Genomic DNA, 22,151 nt, shown 5'->3' with positions numbered 1-22,151 from the left:
TAATTAAACCATAATTGAATGTGGTCCAAACACAAAAATAGACAGACCAATGCTTAGCATAAAAAGTCAATGCCTATAACCAAATACATAGGAGTTTCTAGTATATGACCCAAACTGGCATCTCAAATCACTAAGAAATAGAAAATCTTTATTTAAAAATAAAGGGTGAAGAGGTAACTTCATAGCCAAAAAATAAACATAAGAATAAAACAAGTGGACCCATACCATCATCACATGCAGGAATGAATTCCAACCATCCTGGAGATCTAAATGTAGAAAGTGAAACTGTACAAAAACCAAAAGATAACTTGGATGTGTTTCTCTACATCATCAGAAGGAAAATCAAAGACAAATAAAAACTGGAAAAAAAGTTGCAATATAACAAATTCAGCACCCACTTATGATTAAAAAAAAAAAAAAAACTCTTCAAAATGGGCATAGAAGGAATATACCCTAACATGTTAAAAGCCATATACAACAAACCCACAGCAAACATTATTCTCAATGGTGAGAAACAGATAGTATTCTGTTTAAGAAGACAAGGGTGCCCACTCTCACCAATATTATTCACCATAGTGTTGGCAGCTCTAGCTATGGCAATCAGAGAAGAGAAAGAAATAAAAGGAATCCAGATTGGAAAAGAAGAAGTAAAACTCTCACTATCTGCAGATGATATGATACTATACATAGAAAACCCTAACGATACTATTAGAAAATCACTAGAACTAAACAGTGAATTTATTAAAGTTGCAGGATACAAAATCAGTGCACAGAAATCACTTACATTCCTAGAGACTAACAATGAAAAATCAGAAAGAGTAATTAAGTAATCAATCCCATTTATTATTGCAACTAAAACAATAAAATACCTCAGAATAAACTTACCTAAGGAGACAAAAGAGGGATATACAGAATACTATGAGACACTGATGAAAGAAATCAAGGACAACATAAACAGATGGAGGGATATTCCATGTTCCTAGGTTGGAAAAATCAATATTGTGAAAATGACTACTACCAAACATAATCCAGATTCAGTGCAATCTCTATCAAAATACCAATGGAATTTTTCACAGAATTAGAACAAAAAATTTCACATTTTATATGAAAACATAAAAGACCCTGAATAACAAAAACAATCTTGAGAAAGAAGAATGGAGCTGGAGGAATTAATCTTCCTGATTTCAGACTATATTACAAAGTCACAGTCATCAAGAAAGGATGGTACGACACAAAAACAAGAAGTATGGATCAATGAAACAAGATAAAAAGCCAAAATACAAACCCAGAACATATGGGCACCTTATTGTTGACAAAGGAGGCAAGAATATACAATGGGGAAAAGACAGTCTCTTTAATAAGTGGTGCTGGAAGAAATGGATAACTACATGCCAAAGAATTAAATTAGAATACTTCCTAACACCATACACAAAAATAAAATCAAAATGGATTAAAGACCTAAATGTTAAGATCAGAAACTATAAAACTCTTAGAAGAAAACATAGACTGAACACTGTATGATATAAATCATAGCAAGATCCTTTATGACCCACCTCCTAATAGCAAATGAAACAACTGACAAAGGATTACTTTCCAAAATATGCAAGTATCTCAAAAAACTTAATACCAGAAACATAATTAGTCCAATCAAAAAGTCGACAAAAGACTGAAAAAGATATTTCTTCAAAGGAGACAAGCAAATCAAAAGTAAATGAGATCAAAACTAAAATAAGATATCACCTCACTCCAGACAGAATGGCCATAATCAAGAAATCCACAAACAACAAGTACTGGAGAGAGTGCAGAGAAAAGGGAATCCTCCTATACCACTGGTGGGGCCCTCTTTCACTTCTGTGGGACATTGCTGGTGGGACAGTACAGTTGCTGTGGAAGACAGTAAGGAGATTCCTTAAAAAAACTAGGGAAAAAAAAAAAACCATATATGACCCAGAAATTGCACTTCTAGGCATATACCATGAAGAAACCAAAACCAAAAAAGACACATGTACCCCAATGTTCACTGCAGCACTATTTACAATAGCCAAGACATGGAAAAAACCTGTATGTCCATGGACAGATGAATGGATAAAGAAGCTGTGGTACATATGTACAATGGAATACTATTCAGTCATAAAAGGAATGCATTTGAGGCAGTTCTAGTGAGGTGGATGAACCTAGAGCCTATTACATAGAGTGAAGAAAGTCAGAAAGAGAAAAGCAAATATTGTATATTAATGTACACATACAAATCTAGAAGGACAGCACTGATGAATCTGTTTCCAGAGCAGCAATAGAGATGCAGAGATAGAGAACAGACTTATGGATAACAGTGAGGGAGAAGAGGGAAAGAGTGAGATAAATGGAGAGAGCAGCACGGACGCATATACACTAACATATGTAAATAGCCAATGGTAATTTGCTGTACAACTCAGGGAACTCAAACTGAGGCTCTGTAATAACCTAGAGGGGCAGAATGGGCAGACGGTGGGAGGGGGATTCAAGAGAGAGGGGACATATATACACCTATGGTTAATTCATGTTGATGTATGACAGAAATCCAACCAATATTATAAACCAATCATTGATCAATTGAAAATAAATATTATTTAAAAAGCGTAGGTAAAGAGCATATATAATTCCTAATATAGAAGCAGTTTTCAAAGTTGGGAAACATGAGACAAAAATCTGATAGAATAATGTCATGAAGACCAAAAAAAAAAAAGACCTGTAAACATATTTTAAAAATATGTTCACTTTCACTTAATATAAGAGAATAAGACAAATAAAACCAGACACAGATAAAATATTTCAAGTACTCAGTTCAGTCACTCAGTCATGTCTGACTCTTTGTGACCCCATGGACTGCAGCATGCCAGGCTTCCCTGGTCATCAACAGCACCCAGAGCCTACTCAAACTCACGTCCATTGCATCGGTGATGCCATCCAACCATCTTATCCTCTATCGTCCCCTTTTCCTCCCGCCTTCAGTCTTTCCCAGCATGAGGGTCTTTTCCAATGAGCTGATTCTTTGCATCATGTGGAGTTTCAGCTTCTGCATCAGTCCTTCCAATGAACACCCAGGACCTATCTCCTTTAGGATGGACTAGTTGCATCTCCTTGCAGTCCAAGGGACTCTCAAGAATATTCTCTAACACCACAGTTCAAACGCATCAATTTTTCAGCGCTCGGCTTTTGTTATAGTCCAACTGTCCCATCCATACACACTGGAAAAGCCATAGCTTTAACTAGACAGAACTTTATCGGTAAAGTAGTCCCTGCTTTTTCATATGCTGTCTAGGTTGGTCATAGTTTTTCTTCCAAGGAGCAAGTGTCTTTTAATTTCATAGCTGGAGTCACCATCTTAGTTTTCTGAATGTTGGGTTTTCAGCCAATTTTTTCACTCTCCTCTTTGACTTTCATCAAGAGGTTCTTTAGTTTTGTAAAATTTAAAAAGCTTGACAATATACTATTTTGGTAGGGAGATCTTAACATAATATGTTACTGATGTTGAGATTACACAACTTTTAAGAAGGATAGTTAGTCAATACCTTAAGAAATTACATTTATCTTTTAGCCCAGGAAACTCAATTTGTAAGACTGTACCTTGAAGGTACATTGCTAACAGTACGAAAATACATCTATTGTTTATTGAAGAATTGTTTCTGATCACTACAGTTTGAAGGAAAAGGCAATGGCACCCTATTCCCGTACTCTTATCTGGAAAATTCCGTGGATGGAGGAGCCTGGTGGGCTACAGTCCGTGGTATCGCTGAGTCCGACACGATTGAACGACTTCACTTTCACTTTTCACTTTCATGCATTGGAGAAGGAAATGGCAATCCACTCCAGCGTTCTTGCCTGGAAAATCCCAGGGATGGCGGAGCCTGGTGGGCTGCCATCTATAGGATCGCTCGGAGTCGGACATGACTGACGCGACTTAGCAGCAGCAGCAGCAGCACAGTTTGAAAAGCGCTTCCCAGCTGGCACTGTGGTAAAGAATCTGCCTAACAATGCAAAAGACATGGGTTTGTTCCTTAAAGCAGAAATATCTCCTGGAGGAGGAAGTACTTGAGCAACCTGCTCCAGTATTCTTGCCTGGAAAAGTCCATGGACGGAAGAGCCTGGTGGGCAAACGTTCATAGGGTAGCAGAATTGGACATGATTGAGTAACTTACAGTTTTTCAAGTTAATGATATGGTATGACATTCTTTTCTGCATATGGATTTACTCTTTTTAATTCATTTAAATTTTAGAAACCTAGTAATACTAGAAAACCAGGAAATATACTCATAGGAAGAAAATTCTCATTTTCATTTCCTTAGGATCAAAACATGTTGAAAGACAGCAAAAAAAAAAAAAAAAAAAAACACTATCAAAAAAAAGTAGAAAAAAAAATTGTCTTCAGTTTTTCTTACACTTTCTGGTTCCTGACCATAGAGTATTTAGACATACATTTAATGCTCTATAATATTCACTGCAATAAACTCATCAAATTTCTCATTTAGTTCACTTATAGTTTAATGTCCAATTTTTTGCTAAGCCACCACTTGTGTTTTTATTATTATTATTATTGGAAATATCTTCAATTTAGTTCTATCTGTGTATATGTAGGAAGTGCCTAATTTACATACACAATCAATATGGTATAAATGACTACATTAATCAGAAAATAGTATTAATATTTATTTGGATGCAAACCAATGTGGTAAAAAATATAAACTTTTAAGTCCCATTTATATCCCATTTTTTTTTAGTTTTTTATTTTTTAAATTTTACAATCTTTAATTCTTACATGCGTTCCCAAACATGAACCCCCCTCCCACCTCCCTCCCGATAACATCTCTCTGGGTCATCCCCATGCACCAGCCCCAAGCATGCTGCATCCTGCGTCAGACCATTTTTTAACACATTAGTGGTATGAAATAATCTATTGTATCAGAATTGATAACAGATATCAGTTCAACTCTAATTACATAATATAACAATAATAATAATAAAAAACAGGTGCATGCTTCAATTTTAGCCCTTAAATAAGAATCCCAGGTTTCAAAGCTTGTTCTGGAGCAAGAGTTTGCACATTGGCAAGATAATTTTACAGCAGCCTCTGCAAACTGTCAGTACCCTCTAGTGTACATTATCAATAAAAACATCAAATAAAATGAATAACATTGCCTTTCTCTTCAACAATTACCATTTGTCTATACTCTGATTGTTTTACTATTTCCAAGCATGCAGTTAAGTAACAATTACCTGGATGAAATGATGAAACATGCTGATTATAAATATTTATTAACCAAATATAATCCATAGGAATCTATTCCTTGGTTCAGGGCTGTATTTTCTATTCATATTCATGCTGATTAAAAATTTATATTGATGAAAGAATTAGACCTTGAAGTGGTTCTTATTCTAAAATTCTCTCATGGTTATGGTTTTAACTGATATTTAAATTATCATAGAATGTCACAAACATACAGAAATCCTTGCATATCTCTGCCAAAGTCAATAAAAATACAGATACAAAGAGAAAAAAAAAACAGGAAGTGTAATAATGCCCTAAGTTAGCTGTTTTTATGAATTTCCTGGATTAAGTAGAATTCCTATTATTTCTGGCATAAAGTTTCAAATTATAATTGTGCACATTGGGACATCCTCAACGTTACCCAGATGGTACAGCTAGTACAGAATAAAATAATTTCCTACTTCAATGTTAAGCCATTGCTCTTGAATTCACAGTGATTCACCTATATATACTAGCACAAGGAAAATCAAATAATATAGAGAATACACACATCTGAGACCAGAAAATAGATAGATACATTCCAACAGAAAACTTCACTTTCTTAATTTGTTGTGAGAGTCAAAGGACATTGGTCTTGAGATCCTTATTTTAGAAAAAAAAAAAAATCCTAACAGTGTCAAAGAAGTAGTTCACCAGTTAATATGCTCAGCTATTTGTAGTTTACTGTAACAATTACATTTTGCTGTTACTATGTAGGGTAATATTTCAAAAGCAAATTGGTTGTCAAAGGAAATTAAGCATTCCTAAGAATGTAGATTTATCACCTGAAGAAAATGGCTATTCATTTCTTGCATATAAACAGACAACCTTACAATGGAGTGTGTTCATACAGAAAAGACTATATCTACTTTTCATTTTTAGATAAGTGCAGTTTAAAAAAATGATATGTTAGAAGCTATTTTTTAAAGGATCTGATAATAAAGACTGAATAAAGGAAAATATAAAAAAAACCCTTTTATTGTAAAAGTAATTAGTGGAGATTCTGGAATTACTAAATAAGAAAAAGCTAAAACTAAATGGTAAGATTATATTAGTCCTGTTGGTTAAGCAATTTTACAGCATGAATTTTGGGGAAAAGAATATTAAATTTTAACAATTGTCAGGATGTGTGATCAAAGCCAAAGTAAACACACACACATACACACAGTATATGCACATACACATGTACTACTCTAACTTTTAAGCTTCATGTTGGCAAGGTAAAAGTAATGACTAAAGAAGAATGACCAAAGAAAAAGTGACAATCGGAAAATGGAAAATCATTAAACAGGTGTCTTTGTAATAGCTCCTGGGAAGATGAGTGATAAGAAAGTTAATATATAATTTTCATGATTAAATACAATTTTGGAGCTTATTAAGCCAAAAAAATCACTATAATCAAAATAATCATGCCATTTTATGTGATAAAGAATCTTTTTTTCCCACAGTTTGCTTCTTATTTTGAGCTACTTATAGTTCTTAATAAACGTAGCTCTACAAAAATCAATGATAATATTTCTATATAATCATTTTAATGATAATATCATACAGACATTAAATATATAACAATGGATATGAAAATATAAATGCCTATCTCTATCATAACTGTTGGCAATTTCTACATTTTTTATTATCATAAAATACTGTAAAATGATTTTTTTAATGGCTTCAGCCATTTTTTCCTCATGCTGCAGAAATGAATTCAAGCATTTTTTGGAAACAAAATCAATAATACCTTCAGGTAGTTAAATCTCAATATTGGAGAGACGTGTTAAAATAACAATTGTTTCTTTATGATATATAATAATTACTCTTTTAATTTGTGGTTTCAGTTTTTGATTATTATTTGGCTGAATAGAGAAAATAGGTTAAAGCAAGGTTTTCTTTTTTTTTATTTTTTAAATTTTAAAATCTTTAATTCTTACATGCATTCCCAAACATGACCCCCCCTCCCACCTCCCTTCCCATAACATCTTTCTGGGTCATCCCCATGCCCCAGCCCCAAGCATGCTGCATCCTGCGTCAGACATAGACTGGCGATTGAATTCACATGATAGTATACATGTTAGAATGTCATTCTCCCAAATCAAGAGAAAATAGGTTAAAGCAAGGTTTTCTTTAAAGATATTTTCTTAAAAAAAATTCTCTGGACTCTGATTTCAATTTAGAAAAGGAATACATAAAAGTTAATTTCACTAATGTTGATTTGAACAATATTAAGTCATCCTGGAATGTGAAGTCAAGTGGACCTAAGAAAGCATCACTATGAACAAAGCTAGCGGAGGTGATGGAATTCCAGTTGAGCTATCTCAAATCCTAAAAGATGATGCTGTTAAGGTGTTGGACTCAATATGTCAGCAAATTTGGAAAACTCAGCTGTGGCCACAGGACTGGAAAAGGTCAATTTTCATTCCAATCCCAAAGAAAGGCAATGCCAAAGAATGCTCCAACTACCACACAATTTCACTCATCTCACATGCTAGTAAAGTAATACTCAAAATTCTCCAAGTCAGGCTTCTGCAATACGTGAACCATGAACTTCCAGATGTTCAAGTTGGTTTTAGAAAAGTCAGAGGAACCAGAGATCAAACTGTCAACATCTGCTGGATCATCCAAAAAGGAAGAGAATTCCAGAAAAGTATCAATATCTGCTTTATAGACTAGGCCAAAGACTTTGACTGTGTGGATCACAATAAACTGTGGAAAACTCAGAAAGAGATGAGAACACCAGACCACCTGACCTGCCTCTTGAGAAACCTATATACAGGTCAGGAAGCAACAGTTAGAAGTGGACATGGAACAACAGACTGGTTCCAAATAGGAAAAGGTGTACTTCAAGGCTGTATATTGTCCCCCTGCTTATTTAACTTATATGCAGAGTACATCATGAGAAACACTGGGCTGGAAGAAGCAGAAGCTGGAATCAAGATTGCCGGGAGAAGTATCAATAACCTCAGATATGCAGATGACACCACCCTTATGGCAGAAAGTGAAGAGGAACTAAAAAGCCTCTTGATGAAAGTAAAAGAGGAGAATGAAAAAGTTGGCTTAAAGCTCAACATTCAGAAAACAAAGATCATGGCAACTGGTCCCATCACTTCATGGGAAATAGATGGGGAAACAGTGAAAACAGTGTCAGACTTTATTTTTGGGGGCTCGAAAATCACTGCAGATGGTGACTGCAGCCATGAAATTAAAAGACGCTTACTCCTTGGAAGGAAAGTTATGACCAACCTAGATAGCATATTCAAAGGCAGAGACATTACTTTCCCAACAAAGGTCCATCTAGTCAAGGGTATGGTTTTTCCAATGGTCATGTATGGATGTGAGAGTTGTACTGTGAAGAAAGCTGAGCACTGAAGAAGTGATGCTTTTGAACTGTGGTGTTGGAGAAGACTCTTGAGAGTCCCTTGGACTGCAGGCAGATCCAACCAGTCCATTCTAAAGCAGATCGGTCCTGGGTGTTCTTCGGAAGGAATGATGCTAAAGCTGAAACTCCAGTACTTTGGCCACCTCATGCTAAGAGTTGATTCATTGGAAAAGACTTTAATGATGGGAGGGATTGGGGGCAGGAGGAGAAGGGCACGACAGAGGATGAGAAAGCTGGATGGCATCACTGACTCGATGGACGTGAGTTTGAGTGAACTCTGCGATTTGGTGATGGACAGGGAGGCCTGGCATGCTGCAATTCCTGGGGTCACAGAGAGTCAGACCCGACTGAGTGACTGAACTGAACTGAACGGAATGGGGTTTCCCAGGTGGGACTAGTGGTAAAGATTTGGCCTGCCAATGCAGGAGTTTTGAGTGAGGCAGGTTTGATCACTGGGTCAGGAAGAACCCTGGAGGAGGGCATGGCAACCCATGCCAGTATTCTTGCCTGGAGAATCCTATGGAGAGAGTAGCCTGGCAAGTTAAATTCCATAGGGTCACAGAGTGTCGGACACAATTGAAGCGACTTTGCCTGCCTGGACATCATTAATGTTCAACATTTTGCTTAAAAAATAGCAGTACTATATGGATTAATCTGATGATTAATATACCATGCAAACATATAAAATAATTATAATGTTTTGTCTAATGTTCTGATAATATATTTGGCAACTAAACACAAATTGGGTTGCAAAGAGTTGGATACAACTGAAGCAATTTAGCACACACACATGGCAAATTCAAATTATAGTTATTTACACTAGAAATTCTATAAATTTGTTGATAAAACATTCAAGTATGGGGAATATCAGTCTTAGACAAGATCTCCTGAAATATAAAATTATTCAGACTCCAGTGGCTGCTTCAGTTGAGATCATAATCTTTGTACCTTCCCAGACACAGGGCTTCAAAACCACAGATAGTTTGAATTGAACTGGCCTCTGGGATTTAGGAGGTGAACTGGTATTTGTTTAGGAGAGTTCTTCCTTCTCAGTGTCAGGTAAGATGACAGTTTAAGAGAAGTTAAGTATGTATTATTTATAGTTGTGTCCATTATTTTCTTTCATTTTACAGCTGTTCTAAAATGGCTTTAAAAATCCTGAACCAAGTCTAACTGTAAATATTACATAAATATTTCTTCTTATCATTTTAAATTATACTTTGCTAAACATTCACAATGATTACAAAAATCTTTATCTTGAAAAGTTTATGAAATCTGTTATAACCCTATATATTGCTTTTGACAAACTTTATTTTATAACTTATGTCTTCAATAACATCATTATCATTCTAGAATATCACAGAACAAAAAGAATGAAAATCTAGGGTGAATTTTTTAAATAATAAAGCAAATATTAAACTTTAATGACTTTATCTTAAAATCTTAATATAAAATAATAAAAATATGATACAGTGACATTTACTTTTGCAAAAGATATTAAAAACTATTGTTAATTAAGAAGGTAAAATTTTGGAGTGACTATTATATTACTAATAAAAGTATTGACCCTATGAACTACAAAACGAAAAAACCAAAGGGTGTTTTCTTTTATACAAGAATATATTTCAACAAATAATTTCTCTTGAATGTCTATCTCTTTATTTAAAAAAGATCTGCATAACATCTTACTGCAAATTAAATGATCATTTAATTTAGGACTTACAATCAGGATATGTAGTATATTTTGTTATTATTATAGCTTTATTGAGGAAAATACTTCTAAATTTGATATATTAGTGTAACTTCACAGGTTAAAAATAAATTTATATAAATCTACACTTTAGACAAAGTTAAATTATGAGACAAAACTTTTTAAAACATTGAAAGTGAAAGTTGCTTAGTCGTGTCCGACTTTTTGTTACCCCATGGACCATACAGTCCATGGAATTCTCCAGGCCAGAATACTGGAGTGGATAGCCTTTCCCTTCTTCAGTGGAATTTCCAGACCTGGGAATCAAACCAGGGTCTCCTGCACAGCAGGTGGATTCTTTACCAACTGAGCTATCAGGGAATCTCAAATGTTCACATCATATAAAGTAAAAAAGTTAACACAGGATTAGGAAAAGGAAAGGACAGCTGTAGCAATTAACTACTTTAGGGAAAGAGTCAATGGATATACAAAAAATATAAAGCAAGGGCATTTGCTGATTTTTTTTTTTTCCTAGTGAACTGAAAGAAAGTGAATTCGCTCAGTCGTGTCTGACTCCTTGCAACCACAAGGACTATAGCCTACAAGATTCCTTCGTCCATGGGATTTTCTAGGCAAGAATACTGGAGTGGGTTGCCTTTTTTTCTAGTAGAAAAAAAAAAAAACTAAAATAACTGTCCATTAACAGGGAAATAACACATAAAATATGACTTTATTGATATGTGATATTATTCAGTCATTATAATAAAGGAGCAATTCCATAAGTGTTTTTGTGAAATAATCTTTACAAATTAATGTTCAGTGAAAGAAATTGTAGCAAATAGCACACATTTGTCCCACAGGTATCTATTGTACCTATACTATGTCCCAGGTGCTGCTCTAGACTCCAGTGTCCCATTTATTTTGGAACCCCCCCCCCAAAAAAGAATTAACTTTTAAAATTTATTTGTGTTCATATGTTTTAAATTGAAAGAATATGGAAGGAAGCAAATAAATAGTATTTATGAGAAATAGAAAAATTGGAATTGTGGTGAGAGACCAAATAAAACTATGTTCCTGTATTGTTTAAATATTTAAACATCGATTTTCCATTTCAAAGATTAGTTACCACGTTTTGGTAAAATAATAGCAGTGTTCTAACAACAATTCAAATTTTAATTACCATGTTATATTAAGTGTGAGTAGTTGCATAAAGTATAAACTTCACTATTAGCTTTTCAGTCCACAAATCATGTAAATAACAGATGCACAACATGATCAGTGGCAAACCATGCCAAGTCTGCCAATGGCTGGTCACTATAAATCTGTTATTCTGACAGCAAAGCCCATAGTTGTGCTGATTGCTTGTCTCATAGTGATAGTGAAATTTACAAAAATCAATAGTAGAATGAAGTAACTGGCTGAAAAAAAGTGAAAATGTGGCAAAGGAATGAAAAATGTTAATACTGAAAAAGGGACAATATAAATGAAATGGAAATATAGAAGAATTATGGAGCTGTTGGATGTTGCAATCACTCTAAAGACTCTGTATATGCAGTCAGAAATCTTAGTGAAGGCAAATTTAGAGGCATAACGAGAAAAGTGGCTGCAATGTAAAAGATAATATTGTCCCAGTATAGGCAACACCAACACCAATAAAAACTTTTTATTAAAGGAAAGGTTGGGGAAATCTCACAATATTAAAAGTGCAAAGTTTGACCTTTGGTCTGTTTTTGTATGACTTCTAAACTAAGAAAATATTTTTCTTTTCTTTCTCACAGCTTCAAAGGAATCACAAGAAGGAAGAGGGGGTGAAGGAGGAGAAAGGTGCTCATGACCTGCCAATAATGATTTGATAATCATATAACAAAAGGACCTGAAAGAAAAAGGAAAGTTCATCGCTCAGTCATGTCCGACTCTTTGCAGCACCATGGACTTTAGCCTGCCAGGCTCCTCTGTTCGTGGAATTCTTCCCCAGGCAAGAATACTGGAGTAGGTTGCTATTTCCTTCTCCAGGAGATCTTCCCAACTTAGGGACTGAACCCAGGTCTCCTGCATTGCAGTCAGATTCTTTACCATTTGAGCTACTAGGGAAGCCCCATGAAAGGACTTGAACTGCAGTGTAAATAATCTTCACATTTTAAACAACAAGGAACCATTGAACTGTCCCTTGAAGAAAAAGGTACGGAGGGCATGCATGATGGTCCTGCTGGATTTGCATGCTTACTGTGGCCACTTAGAACTCATATATTCACACCTATACTGTCTGTACAGCTCTTATCGTTCCATGTGGTGATCAGAAACGTTAATCAAAAGTCAAGGTTCTCATGTCTCTCTGCCTAAAGCTAGGTATGTGTCTCAGTTTGAAAAGCCTTGCTTTTATAAAGTGAGTATACTGCTGAGATGATATATTAGTTTTATTGCCAAAGGTACAGGCACATAAAATCTGAAATGGTAAATTATCACTTCTCTAAGAGTATTTGTAAGTTTGAAAGATAACCAAGACTAAATCTTACGTGGAGTATTGAATATGCCACGCAGAAATGCATTATGTTCATATTTTGTAAGATTATTTTAAGAGCAACTGGATTACATAAGTTGCAGGAAAAGCCCTGAAGCTTAGCTGTCAGAACTAATAGTGTAGATTCTGGGATAAAGATTTTCACACTTCAGCCTTTTGCTGTAAAAGAAAACACAATATCATTGGCATATTCTAACATTACCATCAGCATTTTAGCCTTAATTTTCACATTTCATGTTGCTAACCTTCTCATACAGATATATTTAACCTTTTTCTATAAAAAAAATGAAGAACTTATATTTGTGAAGAGTATCTGATGTGTACAACAGCATAAATTAAATTTTGTTCTGAGGGGTACATTTTAAACACTGACTCAGTTCAGTTCAGTTCAGTCACTCAGTCGTGTCCGACTCTTTGTGACCCCATGAATTGCAGCACGCCAGGCTGTCCAACTACTGGTCAGCTTAACCTCTGAAATATTATGCCCTTCTTATAGAACTTATATGTGTAATTTCGTGTCTTTAAAGTGCCAACTTTTCACTTTTGTGAAACAAAGAAATAAAAATTTGACCTATATTCTCTGCATAAGTCTTAGATGTAAGGAGTGGGGTTGCAACTTAAAATTTTAAACTGACATGAGATTAGAGGATCGAAAGGAAGGTGTATGCAAGAAGCCAGAAATCCAGAGATGAGGAAGCCTAAGCTTCCTGATAGCTCAGCCAGTAAAGAATTTGCCTGCAATGCAGAGGACCGTGGATTGATCCCTGGTTCGGGAAGATCCCCTGAAGAAGAGGTAGACTACCCCCTCCAGTATTCTTGGGCTTCCCTGGTGGCTCAGATGGTAAAGAATCTACCTGCAGTGTGGGAGACTTGGGTTTGATCCCTGGGTTGGGAATATCCCCTGGAGATGGGAACAGCTACCCGCTCCAGTATTCTTGCCTGGACAAGAATTCCACACACAGAAAACTCTATAGACAGAGAAGCCTAGCAGGTTACAGTCCATGGGATCACAAAGAGTTGGACATGACTGAGTGAATTTCATGTTTACAAGCAGCAATTATCTTGGAGAAGGGGGTCTTAAATTACTGTGATAACTTTGAAGATGGAAGAAAGGGTGTGGATCATGATAAAAAACAATAGTAATCGTTCTGCTACAGATAGTTTGGATATTTAATGGTTAGAGATTTTAACTTACTGACATGGAATAGCCATACACCCACCCCTCCCCCAACCAACACAACACATGAAATAAATAATTTAACATTTCCAAGTAATCAATACTACGCTTTGGTGGGAATTTAGTGCTATGTAGACAATGCTATATTATAAAAAATGTTGTATCTCTAATCTCATTTTAACTCATTTTTATTTTTCAATTTCGCAATTCTTTGAGATGAGTTTGTTTGCCTTGAAAAGTGAAAGAAAGAAAGTGATGTCGCTCAGTCGTGTCCAACTCTTTGCGACACCATGGACTGTAGCCTACCAGGCTCTTCCGTCCGTGGGATTTTCCAGGCAAGGGGAATGGAGTGGGCTGCCATTTCCTTCTCCAGGGGATCTTCCCAACCCAGAGACTGAAACCAGGTCTCCTGCCTTGCAGACAGATGTTTTACCATCTGAGCCACCATTAAAAGAGTCAGAAATTTCATCTCTCTGATAATCTAACTTTGCATCATTAGACAGGCTGTAATAACATATTATTAGGGTTAAAATGATAGCATTTTTTATGCTCTTGATATTGCTGATGGGGCACCAGCACCTGCTATTTCCCAAAACTCTAAGTACTTTGAGAAAAGACTACAATAAAACAGTTGCTTTTCAACCACACAAGAAAACATAAAGGGAACAGTCACAGAAATGGATTCAAAAAGAAAGTATCAGAAGAAAATCAGTAAAATAATTGCTAACATACAGAAAAATAATTCATCTGGATTTTTTATGCAACAAAAATTGACACACACAAATATATTCTCAATAATATGTCCTGTCATTCAAGATTCAAGGTAATCAAAGCTGAGAATTACATGTTTTATCTTGGTAGAAATTTTAAGCTCAGATTTGATCTCTGACCTAACTGGAATTTCAGGAAGTGTCCTGTGAAAGACATGCAAAGGAATGAAAGCATCTTGAAATAAGTAAAAGTAGGTTCTCAAAGGTTAGGCAAAACAAAAGAATGTTTTGCAAGAGGCAGAAATGAAAGTTTGAGTCCAGCTGTAAAAGGATGAAAAAAAAACAAAACAAAACAGAGAAATAATAACAAAGCATATGAAAATCAAGGGAGAAACAAGTTGAGTCTGGGAGGAAATAGTATGCTGTGGTTAAAGCTGAAAAAATCTCGAAAATAAGATGGAATAAAAATCAAGAAAGAGAAGTTAGCCATCTTCACTCCTGAATTCCTATATATTGAAATATATGAAAAAATAGATGCATGTTACATACAGTAGTACAGTCTCATATATGGGGAACCAGATGGTTATTCCAGTTATGGGATTAGTGTTGCCCACAAATGAATGTTTCATTTGAAATCAAATGGCCTCACTTCAGCCATCTTTTCTATCCCATATGAGTTTACAGTAAGAGATAAAGATCCCAACCAAACTATTTAATCCAAGGGTTCTTGAGTAATGTAATGAAAGTTTCATGTAATGAAAACGAAAACTGTAGCTGATGCAGATGTCCAGACAATGAGGCTACTTGTATCAGGGCTCACAGACTCTCTTTTAGCTCCAGCTGTTACTCACTCTCAAGTTCACACAAAATGGGGAATAACACCCAACTCTTCAAAAAGTAGAAGACAAGTCTCTTTACTCTTTATAAGATCCAACGAGAAATGTCCTTGTAAGGATGTGATACTCACATGGGCTTAGGCTTGGGTCATATGGTTTATCGTTGGATCAGGTCCCTCTCAACTGGAATGTACTGACTTAGAGTTGAATAGATAAAGAGGGGAAAAAAAAAAAAGATCATATTAAAGATACAGGTCTTTTCCACATAAAATAGATCTCATGTTAGCAAGGCAGATATCAAAGTCTAGTGCTATGTCTTATTGATAAATTCAGAAATGGAAAATTAACCCTGGCCTGAACTTTACTTCTGAAATTTGCCATAAGATTATCTAGTCATTAGAGTTTACATTGAAAGAAATATTATATGACAGCTAATTGCTCAGTCTGTAATGCTAAACTCAGATACTATATCCCACACATTCTAAGGATTTGACTTTCAGCATGTTATTTCAGCATGTTTTCATCATGTTATAAATCAAGATGATTTTTATTTAAAATGGGAATCTCAATAAGGTCTATTTAATGAGGTTTTGTGATAAATATATGAGAAAATGTTTGAAAGCACTTCACAGAAAAATTCTCTTAGAGTTAGCATTTTCTCAATAAAACATTGTATGTAGAAGGGTAATTTAAATTCAAAGATAACAGAAAACATTGGTAAGAGGTAGAAAAAGTACAGTATAAGCATTTTGAAAAAGTATATACAATGAAAACATCAGGTTCAAAATTCTATTTCCAAATGTCTTAATCACAAAGAGATTAAATTAAAAAAAAATACTGTCGCATGTTCATGTAAAAAAAATACTACAGAAAGAAATTTCACAAATCAGTAAATGCTGGAGAGGGTGTGGAGAAAAGGGAACCCTCCTACACTGTTGGTGGGAATGCAAACTAGTACAGCCACTATGGAGAACAGTGTGGAGATTCCTTTAAAAATTGCAAATAGAACTACCTTATGACCCAGCAATCCCACTTCTGGGCATACACACCGAGGAAACCAGAATTGAAAGAGACACATGTACCCCAATGTTCATCGCAGCACTGTTTATAATAGCCAGGACATGGAAACAACCTAGATGTCCGTCAGCAGATGAATGGATAAGAAAGCTGTGGTACATAGACACAATGGAGTATTACTCAGCCATTAAAAAGAATTCATTTGAATCAGTTCTGATGAGATGGATGAAACTGGAGCCAATTATACAGAGTGAAGTAAGCCAGAAAGAAAAACACCAATACAGTATACTAACACATATATATGGAATTTAGGAAGATGGCAATGACGACCCTGCATGTAAGACAGGAAAAAAGACACAGATGTGTATAACGGACTTTTGGACTCAGAGGGAGAGGGAGAGGGTGGGATGATTTGGGAGAATGGGAATTCTAACATGTCTACTATCATGTAAGAATTGAATCGCCAGTCCATGTCTGACGTAGGGTGCAGCATGCTTGGGGCTGGTGCATGGGGATGACCCAGAGAGATGTTGTGGGGAGGGAGGTGGGAGGGGGGGTCATGTTTGGGAACGCATGTAAGAATTAAAGATTTTAAAATTAAAAAAATAAATAAATTTAAAAAAAAAAAAAGAAAAAAAAAGTCTAATCCAGTTAAATCAGGGGTAATCTTTGGTGACTGTCTATGAGATGTGTTCTAGGTCCCAACAGGGCTTTCAGATGGGACAGCAGGAGTGAGTCATGACTCAAATGCCACAGATTCTTGCTTTCCTTACCAAAATTTAATAGATTTTTTTCAAATAAATGTTTCTTCATTTACCAAAAAAAAAAAAAAAAACTTCAGTGAATAAAAAGAGTATTTTTCCTATGTTTATTTTAGTCCTACACTTCCATTCAATAGATGCAAACAAACTAGAGGCTAGAAAATTTATGATTAACTCATCATTTCTGTGTTTCCTTGGTTATTTTTGGATCTACTAAAATTTCAATTTGAATTGAAAGGTTTAAACTTCATCTACTGAAGATCCAGTTCCCTTTCCCTGCTTTTCCCTGAAAGAACATCTATAATTGTTGGGAAGGGCTGTTTGTATATGGCACCAGGGTATCCAATGCTCAGTTGTAATTTGTGCATGTTGAGTTTCTTTCACTGTAGTGTGTAATTCTCATTGGCCTTCAGTTGGCATTAATCTTTGAAAACCAAGACTGGTCCAGCTATTGCACCTTCTCAGTATATTTTCAAACCTTGAGTTCTTCCTGCCAGAAGTTCAAGAATCTTTTTGTCCAGAAGTTCAAGAACAATTGTGGTTCAACTACCTTTAATTAAGCCTTTTGCAACTTCCTTAGAACACTGGAAATGTTGGCTGACCTCCCCACACAACCCAGTGGAACATAGGCATGTGAGTCTTCTCACCTCTCTCCTCATAAAGTCCAGAAGCCATTGTGGTTCTATTGCTTTCATGCTGCACTGGATGTCATTTTCTCTACTAGGATTATGGTCTCCATCAAATAAGTCTAGGGAATGCTTGGATTCTGACTCATGTCAAGCATCTTCCCACTACATAATTGAGTATTCTGAGAAAAGTCTAATCAAAGCAAAAACAGAGACAGAGTTTGTTAAGGTGTTCTAGGCAATTATTCTAGATTTAGCCACATCTTTCTCCCATCAATCTTTTCCTAACTGTACCATTATGTGACATACTTTAACTCACTTATCTCATGTGAACTGTGATTAAGTTGTGATAAGTTGTTACAAGCTCTACAATCAAAAGTATTTGTACCACAAAACACATGTTTGGAAATTTGAATTCTTTCTTGAATAACTTCAGTAAATATTAAACTCTAGTGAAATAGTATAAAAAGAGAAGAAAGAAATATAATAAATTTGAATCTGCAATTGAAAGTGTTCTTTTTTTATATATTCAAGCTCAAGTAGGTAAAGGTGTTACAATTTAAGATTAGATATTTGCCATATGTAACAGATGTCCCTAGTCTAACTAACTTAATAGAATTTAGATCTTTATCAGAAAAGCTTCATCCTCCTGAGATCACTTTAAATTTCCTCTAAATCATTTGGTTGTTCACAAGATATTTTTATCCCAATGTATAACAGTTTTCTCTTTTCCTGCTCCAGTTCACTTTTGTTAACTCTAGATGTCTCAGTTCAGTTCAGTCGCTCAGTCATGTCCGACTCTTTGCGACCCCATGAATCGCAGCACGCCAGGACTCCCTGTCCAACACCAACTCCTGGAGTTCACACAAACTCATGTCCAACGAGTCGATAATGCCATCCAGCCATCTCATCCTCTGTCGTACCCTTCTCCTCCTGCCCCTAATCCCTCCCAGCATCAGAGTCTTTTCCAATGAGTCAACTCTTCACATGAGTTGGCCAAAGTATTGGAATTTCAGATTTAGGATCAGTCCTTCCAATGAACACCCAGGACTGATCTTCTTTAGAATGGACTGGTTGAATCTCCTTGCAGTCCAAGGGACTCTCAAGAGTCTTCTCCAATACCACAGTTCAAAAGCATAAATTCTTCAGTGCTCAGCTTTCTTTATAGTCCAACTCTCACATTGATACATGACAACTGGAAAAACAATAGCCTTAACTAGACAGACCTTTGTTGGCAAAGTAATGTCTCTGCTTTTCAATATGCCATCTAGTTTGGTCGTAACTTTCCTTCCAAGGAGTAAACGTCTTTTAATTTCATGGCTGCAATCACCATCTGCAGTGGTTTTGGAGCCCCCCAAAATAAAGTCTGACACTGTTTCAACTGTTTTCCCATCTATTTGCCATGAAGTGATGTGACCAGATGCCATGATCTTCATTTTCTGAATGTTGAGCTTTAAGCCAACTTTTTTCACTCTCCTCTTTCACTTTCATCAAGAGGCTTTTTAGTTCCTCTTCCTTTCTGCCATAAGGGTGGTGTCATCTATATATCTGAGGTTATTGATATTTCTCCTGGCAATCTTGATTCCAACTTTTGCTTCTTCCAGCCCAACGTTTTTCATAATGTACTCTGCATATACGTTAAATAAGCAGGGTGGCAATATACAGCCTTGATGTACTCCTTTTCCTATTTGGAACCGGTCTGTTGTTCCACGTCCCAGAGGCTTCCAATTCAGAGTTAATCTATGGACTAGCAGTGTCAATACCATGTAGAAATATTTTTTAAGTTCATAATCTGAGACCCTACCTCAGACACAAACAGAATCTTCAATTTCAATAATATCCCCAGGTGATTCACAGGTATGTTAGAGTTTGCAAAGAACTGGATTAGATGACAAAACTGGAATGTATGTACTCAGTGACTAATCTAATGCCATGAGAGCTCATGCATGTTACTTGTACTGCATGGGCTGGCTTCCTGTTTATGTCCACACTGAAGCTTCTCATGTTCAATGCCAATAAGGCTGGTTTTTGCTCCTAGGGTAGTGTCATGACACTACCAAAGTCACTGTAGAAACATCTCTTATCAAACTTCAGACACAAAACCAATATTGTTGATATTGTGTGCTAAAGTAACGTTTGCATATTTTCTTATTTTCAAATTCTTACTGAAGCTACCGTACCATAGAACTGAAAACCATGAATCCAAATTAAATATTCAGAGCATAATATGAGTGACAGAAACTGTATTTTATTTAGAAATATGTCCATTCAGAAAAAGTCTGATTTTGTAAAGAACAATATTGCATAGGAACCTGGAATGTTAGGTCAATGAAATAAGGTTAACTGGATGTAGTAAAGCAGGAGATGGCAAGAGTGAACATCGACAATTTAGTAATCAGTGAACTAAAATGGACGAGAATGGACAATTCAATTCAGACAACCATTATATCTACTACTGTGGGCAAGAATCGCTTAGAAGAAATGGAGTAGGCCTCATAGTCAACAAAAGAGTCCAAAATGCAGTACTTGGGTGCAACTTCTAAAATGACAGAATGATCTCTGCTCTTTTCTAAGGTAAACCATTTAATATCACAGAATCCAAGTCAATGTCCCAACCACTAATGCCAAAGAAGCTGAAGTTGAATGCTGCTATGAAGACCTACAAGAACTTCTAGAACACCCCAAAAAGATATCCTTTATATTATAGGGGTCTGGAATGCAAAAGTAGGAAGTTGAAAGATACCTGGACTAACGGAAAGTTTGGTCTTGGAGTACGAAATGAACCAGGGCAAATGCTAACAGAGTTTTGCCAAGAGAATGCACAACACATAGCAAAGACTCTCTTCCAACAACACAAGAGAAGACTCTACACATGACATCACCAGATATTCAATACCGAAATCAGCTTGACTACATTATTTGCAGCCAAATATTGAGGTAATTCATATAGTCAGCAAAACAAGAAGAGGAGCTAACTGTGGCTCATCATGAACTGCTTATTGCTAAATTCAGACTTAAATTGAAGAGAGTTGGGAAAACCACTAGACCATTCAGTTCAGTTCAGTTCAGTTCAGTCACTCAGTCGCGTTCGACTGTTTGTGACCCCATGAATTGCAGCATGCCAGGCCTCCCTGTCCATCACTAACTCCCGGAGTTCACTCAGACACACATCAATTGAGGCAGTGATGCCATCCAGCCATCTCATCCTCTGTCGTCCTCTTCTCCTCCTGCCCACAATCCCTCCCAGCATCAGAGACTTTTCTAATCAGTCAACTCTTCTCATGAGGTGGCCAAAGTACTGGAGTTTCAGCTTTAGCATCATTCCTTCCAAAGATCACCCAGGACTGATCTCCTTTAGAATGGACTGGTTGGATCTCCTTGTAGCCCAGGGGATTCTCAAGAGTCTTCTCCAACACCACAGTTCAAAAGCATCAATTCTTCGGTGCTCAACTTTCTTCACAGTCTAACTCTCACATCCATACATAGCTACTGGAAAAACCGTAGCCTTGACTAGATAGACTTTTGTTGGCAAAGTAATGTCTCTGCTTTGGAATATGCTGTCTAGGTTGGTTGTAACTTTCCTTCCAAGGACTAAGTGTCTTTTAATTTCATGGCTGCAATCACCATCTGCAGTGATTTTCGAGCCCCCCAAAATACAGTCTGACAGTTTCCAATGTTTCCCCATCTATTTCCCATTAAGTGATGGGACCAGATGCCATGATCTTCATTTTCTGAATGTTGAGCTTTAAGCCAACTTTTTTCACTCTCCTCTTTCACTTTCATCAAGAGGCTTTTTATTTCCTCTTCCTTTCTGCCATAAGGGTGGTGCCATCTGTATATCTGAGGTTATTGATATTTCTCCCAGCAATCTTGATTCCAGCTTGTGCTTCTTCCAGACAGTGTTTCTTATGATATGTTCTGCATATAAGTTAAATAAGCATGGTGACAATATACAGCTTTGATGTACTCCTTTTCCTATTTGGAACCAATCTGTTGTTCCATGTCTACTTCTAATGGTTCCTTCCTGGCCTCCATATAGGTTTTTGAAGAGGCTGGTCAGGTGGTCTGGTGTTCTCATCTCTTTCAGAATTTTCCACAGTTTATTGTGATCCACACAGTCAAAGGCTTTGCAATAGTCAATAAAGCAGAAATAGCTGTTTGGTTT

This window comes from Ovis canadensis, chromosome 2, assembly GCF_042477335.2.
Source record: "Ovis canadensis isolate MfBH-ARS-UI-01 breed Bighorn chromosome 2, ARS-UI_OviCan_v2, whole genome shotgun sequence".
Classification (NCBI taxonomy): domain Eukaryota; kingdom Metazoa; phylum Chordata; class Mammalia; order Artiodactyla; family Bovidae; genus Ovis; species Ovis canadensis.
The sequence above is the reverse complement of the archived record's forward strand: the minus strand, read 5'-3'. Positions refer to the sequence as shown.